Source organism: Capricornis sumatraensis, chromosome 8 (genome assembly GCF_032405125.1).
Source record: "Capricornis sumatraensis isolate serow.1 chromosome 8, serow.2, whole genome shotgun sequence".
Classification (NCBI taxonomy): domain Eukaryota; kingdom Metazoa; phylum Chordata; class Mammalia; order Artiodactyla; family Bovidae; genus Capricornis; species Capricornis sumatraensis.
The window spans coordinates 76,716,989-76,723,320 of record NC_091076.1 but is presented as its reverse complement, the minus strand read 5'-3'; the positions used below and the strand labels follow the sequence as shown (position 1 = coordinate 76,723,320).

The window sequence follows — 6,332 nt, the reverse complement described above, 5'->3', positions numbered from 1 at the left end:
TTGCCCAGTGGCACAGTTGATAAAGAATTTGCCTGCCAATGCAGGAGACGTGGGTGTGATCCTTTGGTTGGGAAGATCCTCTGAGCAACTGAACACACACAGAGAATGTGGACCCAAAAGCCTCATAGCCTTGTGAGGACTGGCCTTGGGGTAGGCACCGTGAAGGCCCTTAATTTGTGAACCATTTTCCATGGGGTAAGCCCTTTGTAATGATTATGACTTATCCCTCCTCTGTGTCACCTAAGATGGTGATCACAGGGGGGTGCTGCCACCTTCCTGCTCTTTGCCTTCTGCTGTGGCAGCCCTGGTGGTTTAGATGGTGAACAATCTGCCTGCAATGCAGGAAACACAGGTTCGATACTTGAGTAGGGAAGATCTCTTGGATTAGGAAACGGCAACCCACTCCAGTATTCTTGCCTGGGAAATCCCATGGACAGAGGAGCCTGGTGGGCTATAGTCCATAGGGTCGTAAAAGAGTCGAACGAGGCAGTGAATAAATGACAATATCTTCCATCAGAAACTCATAACCTTTGGAACTCAAATCTCAGAGAGGCCTTGCACTGCCACTTATAGCAGCACTGACTTGGGAACTGTAATGAACTTTGGAGAACATTTAATCCATCATCTTTTTTTTTTTTTAAATTTCTCTCTTTTTTCCCCTTAAATCCTAATTCTCTCTTTTATAGAAATAATTTTCTTTATTTATTTTTGGTTATGCTGGGTCTGCGTTGCTGTGCATGGGCTTTCTCTAGAGGCGACGAGCAGGGGCTGCTCTTTGATGCAGTGCTCAGCCTTCTCTTGTTGTGGTGCCCAGACCCCAGGCACAAGGGCTCCAGCAGTTGCACCTGGTGGGCTCAGTAGTCCTGCCACACAGCCTTAGTTGCCCTGCGGTATGAGGGATCTTCCTGGACCAGGGAACCTGTGTCCCCTGCATTGGTGGGCAGTTCCTATCCACTGTGCTACCAGGGAGATCCTAATCTATTATCTTATTGTGTTTGTTTATTATTTTTTTTAATTTACAGAGGATCTACTGCTTGGATACATTTTCCTACGTATTTTGGATGGCACAAAGGCATATTAAATATCTCTTTCTTCCTCTCCTCCTTTTTTACTGGCATTCTCTGCCTCCCATCAAATTGTTATTGGTTCTTTATAGATACCACACTGTTTCTGCCTGTGTTTTTCCTGGAAGGTGCTCCACACCTCACAGGCCCCCTTTGATTAGATGCCTCCTGTCACTGTGCATCTCAGCTTAACTGCTCTCATCTCAGGAAACCTCAATTCTCTCAGTCTGGGTTGGGGACCCTTTTCTTTTTCAGCTTACCCTGGGCACATCTCCATCACTACTCGTGGTACCATGTGATGATGCAATTATGAATTTGTGTTTGTCATCTCCCCTTGATTCTGGCCTCTCTGTGATTATGGACTAAACCTATCTTTGAGTCAGACCCAGATTCTCCTCTAATAAAGACTAGCAGGAGGGAGAAGCCATCATGAGGCTTTAAAAGGGGTATATCAAGGTGGGTGTGGCAGAGATCACAAGAGCAGTAAACGACTAGCATGAAATCACTCTCAGCTTCTTGGCAGCAGGCCAGAGCTAGAAATTCACCTCCAGATAAGGAAGTAGGAAGGAGTCACTTCCTTCCAAACTAAACCCCTTGAGTCCCAGGGAGGTTTTTTCAAGCACAGAAGCATGAATCATCACCAGGTGAGTGTTCTGACAGTGAAGAGTAGTGGAAAGATCCCAAGGTGGGTGGTCAGGGGATCTGGTCCTGGTTCATGCTTTGTTCCATTTGGTCCACCAGGATACCCACTGGCCACATGGGACTCCCTAACATTGTCATTCCTTTTTTTTGGCCTAGAACCACTTCTGTCCTTGCCCAGATATCTTCTGGTCCGAATACTGCTGTCCTTAGGCTTCCCTGGTGCCTCAGTGATAAAGCATGTACCTGTCAGTGCAGGAAACATGGGTTCGATCCCTGGTGAGCGAAGATCCCCCGTGCCTCAGAGCAACTGAGCCCCCTGCACTGCAGCTGTTGAGCCTGCGCTCCAGGGCCTGGGAGCCACAACTGCTGAAGCCTGTGCACCTTAGAGTCTCTGCTCTGCACCAAGAGAAGCCGCTGCAGTGAGAAGCCCGTGCACTGCAACTAGAATATAGCCCCCGCTCACTGCAACTAGAGAAGAGCCCACATAGTAACAGTGAGCCAGCACAGCCAAAAGTAAATAAAATCATAAATATGTAAAAGAATATTGTTATCCTTTTAGATCCAGCTCAGATCCCATCTCCTGAGTGAAGCCTTCATCTTCCAATCCAGATGTGAAGGGAGAGTGTCAACTCTTTGCTCTGAACCCCTATGGAGAAATGTATATACCTCTCTTAGGAATGGGCTTCCCCAGTTGCTCAGATGGTAAAGAATCTCATATGGCAGACCTGAGTTCATTCCCTGGATTGGGAAGATCCCCTGAAGAAGGGCATGGCAGCTCACTCCAGTATTCTTGCTTGGGAAATCCCATGGACAGAAGAGTGTGGCAGGCCACAGACCATAGGATCACAAAGAGTGGGACATTACTGAAGCGACTTAGCATGCGTGCCTGCTCTTAGGAAACTTCACTTTGTTCTGCTTCACCATTTTCTTATGAGTTTCTGTTTCTCTAAATTACCTCCATTAATTTTTCCCTCCTTGAGAGCAAAGATCATATTTGTGGAGATCCTTTATTACCTAATTTATGGTAGATACTCAAATATTTGTTGACTGAAAGAGTCCCTTTTATTCAGTAAAGAGTCATGGCCCATGGTATGGACTCACTCATTAGCTGTGTGACTCTGGGCAAGTTACTTAATCTGTTTGTGTACCAGCTTCCCCAGCAGTAAATGGGAATAATAGTACCTATTGCACAAGGGTGTATTGAGGAGTCAGTGAGCACTTAGCCTGGTTAGTGCTAGTCCAGAATGTGTTACTCTCTCAGTCATGTTCAGCTCTTTGCGACCTGATGGACTATAGCCTGCCAGACTCCTCTGTCCATGGAATTCTTCAGGCAAGAATACTGGAGTGGGTTGCCATTTCCTTCTCCGGGGAATCTTCCCAACCTTGTGATCAAACTTGGGTCTCCTGCATTGCAGGCAGATTCTTTACCATCTGAGCCACCAGGGAAGCCCGGTGCTAGTTCAGTCTTCCTTCAAAATATCAGAGCAGGACATACTGTCATTAGTATTGAAACACCAATGGGTAATTGGAATTTTCTCCTCCCTAATTCAGTGGCTTCTTCCCTCATACCCGAATCTGACATGGCCAAACCACTAGTGAGATGTAAAACCCTCCTGGAGAGCTTTATTTATTTTTAAAATTAATTAATTAATTTTTGGCTGTGCTGGGTCTTTGTTGCTGCGTGAGGGCTGTCTCCAGTTGTGGCAAGCGAGGGCTACCCCAGGTGGTGGCTTCTCTTTTTGCAGGGCATGGGCTCTAGAGCATGTGGGCTCAGTAGTTGTGGCACGAGGGCTTAGTTGCCCTGAAGCATGTGGAATCTTCCCAGACCAGGAGTCGAACCCATGTTTCTTGCGTTGGCAGGTGGATCCTTAACCACTGTGCCACCAGGGAAGTCCAGAGAGCTTTACATTGTCCTAGATACTTGCACAGATTCCTTGGTTTAGGTTTATCTTGGAAAAGTAAGATTCTACATTGTGTTTTCCAGTTAATCTCAGAGATTTATTTGTTAATTTGCACTTGTTTTGTTTTTACAAGAAGGAATGCCTTTAGCTGGGTTCCTGAGGACCCACAGAAGTTATTCTATTAGTGAAGTTAAGTAGAAATAGAGCAGTCATGTTACAGAAGGTTTATAATGACCAGGTCCCTGAGTAAAGTCAACATCCTGTGATAATTAACACACTTTTCAACTTATGTGAAATGAAGACAGTTTTCTATACCAAACAGTCAAACAAATGTAGATTCCTGTAACAGTCACAGGCTCCAGGTTATAGCAAACGATACTTAGAATTATGAAAACATTTATGAAAATATTTCCTTCTAATATTGATGGAAAAAGCCCTTTGACCCTTTAGGAAAACTAAAACAAGGACCTACTGTATAGCACAGGGAACTATCCTTAGTCTTTTGTAGTAACCTACAAAGGAAAAGAATCTGAAAAAGAATGTGTATATTTAGCTTTCATATAGAAATATGTGTGTAACTGAATCACTTTGCTGTACACCTGAAATTAATATAATTAACACAACATCAGCTATACTTCAATTGAAAAAAAATGAATAAAATGAGAAGGTAAAAAAAGAAAAAGAAAAGATTTTGAATCCCAGTTTTAGCAGGACAGGATACAGAATAAATAAAGATTTAACTTATATTTTGTGGCCTCTAATATGTAGACATTTCCTCACTTATTTCTATTTCAAAAATATTTATTTTATGTCCTTACTTGGCTGCACCAGGTCTTAGTTGCAGCATGGAGGACCTTTGATCTTTGTGGCATCTGGAAACTTTAGTAGCTTCATGCAAACTCGTAGTTATGGCATGTGGGATCTATAATAGTTCCCTGACCAGGGGTTGAACCTGGGCCCTCTGTATTTCGAGTACAGAGTCCTAGCCACTGAACCACCAGGGAAGTCCCTCCTCACCTATTTTCTTATCTTTCCAAAAACCAAGGTTAATGACTACCCAGGACTTGCCTTTCTCAAGCACTTCTATCTAAGCCAGAGGTATCTGGTATATAGGTTTTTTTAATTCCACCGGTGAGGTTGGATTATCAGATGAAAGAAGTTGAGATGCTGCAGAGAGAAGGGGTCAGATGAGGTAACTAGTGGAGTGAAAGGGAGAAACGACATGTTGCTCTGATCGTGTTTCTCTGCTTGCTGTCAAGCACAGTGAAGCTGTATACTGCTGGCGCTTGGCCTGTTTTGCTGCCCTCAGCCACAAATGACTTGTTTCAGAATCTTTTCCTTTTGTAAGGCCTGGGTTGGTCGTAAGGTGGTGCTTCTTTTCACAGTCCCTGCGTCTGGCACCTGGCAGTAAGGCCTGAGGGAAAGGGGGTCTTTCCAAGTCCCGCTTTCTTCCAAGGAGGGGATGAGACTACAGACTCCTTTCTTTGAGGTCTTTCCAGGCAAAGCCTGAGCATGTCTGCCTGTCCTCTGCTCCATACTGGCTGGAGTGGGGAAAGGAGGAGGCTGCCTGGGTGAGCATCGTCGTCCTCTGCAGTTGCCTTTCTCCTTTTAAGGACATTGATTTTGTCTTTGTTCTGACAAACAAATAAGAAGATTTTCCATGGAGAACTGGACAATCAGAGGAACTTCAAGGCTGGGGGCTTGTTCCTGCTTCTCTACAGCGTTGCCAAGGGGGAAGGGAAAGAGAATAGGGAAGAGATGCTCGGAAAACTTAACTGCTTCCTGAGAAGGTTTTATATTTCTATTAAAAGTATACTGCACAGACTTCCCTGGTGATGCAGTGGTTAAGACTCCATGTTTTCCCAGGGAGCACAGGTTCAATCCCTGATTGGGGAACTAAGATCCCGCATTCCACACAGTTAGGCCTAGATAAATTAAAACATAAATAAAAATTCTTTAACAAGAACAACAACAAAAGAACACTGCAGTTTACCACCATCACACACTGAATGCTCCAGTGCGGCTGAGAGGGAGTGCAGGACAGTAACCATGGAGACAGTATGCCACGGAAAGCAGCATTCGGGGGTTGGAAAGCTGAGTGTTGATTGAAGAAGACAAACAGGCCTGAGGAAATTTGGAGGTTAGCCTTGTTGTTCTCCCTGCTCAGGCACGTTTGGAACCCGTGGGGAAAAGGCTTCTTCCCTCCTCCTTCTCCTTTTTAAAAACACAATGATACTGATAGTGTTCCCCTTGCCAAATGTCTTTATGGACAAAATTAAAAAGCAAGTATTTGTACTGGAAAAATGTTTTAAAATATATGTTGGGCCCCACAATTTGGATTTCCTGAGTAGTAAAATTAAGAATTAAAAGGTTTGAGAAGCACTGTGTGGTCATACAGTGTGCCCCTTTGTCAACACAGTCCGTCCACCCCGTTCCTGCAGACTGGGTGGCCATCCTCGCCCCAGTCCTATTTGTGGAAACACTTGTCTTCACCCAGGCTCAGCTCAGGATGCCACGCCTGCAAGCACACCGAGGTTAATAAGAAAAGAGATATACCTCAGAGACACCCCTAGTAGTGTGAGAATGACAAAAGTTATATGACAAAATGATGGGAAGGGGCAGATGGAAGGATTATTCAATAAATAAATGGGAAACACAAGTGGCCAATAAGCATATGGAAAAAGTACTCTCCCTGACTAGATATCAAAGAAAGACAAGTGAAAAC

The 6,332-nt window shown here is 44.5% G+C and overlaps 1 non-coding gene across 1 annotated transcript; it reads right to left on the bottom strand.

The window, feature by feature from the left end:
* Window positions 1-4,538: 4,538 nt before the first annotated feature.
* On the bottom strand, window positions 4,539-4,611 carry TRNAS-CGA (transfer RNA serine (anticodon CGA)). The gene has a single exon. It is a non-coding gene; the product is annotated as a tRNA-Ser (tRNA).
* Between the last annotated feature and the right edge of the window lie 1,721 nt (window positions 4,612-6,332).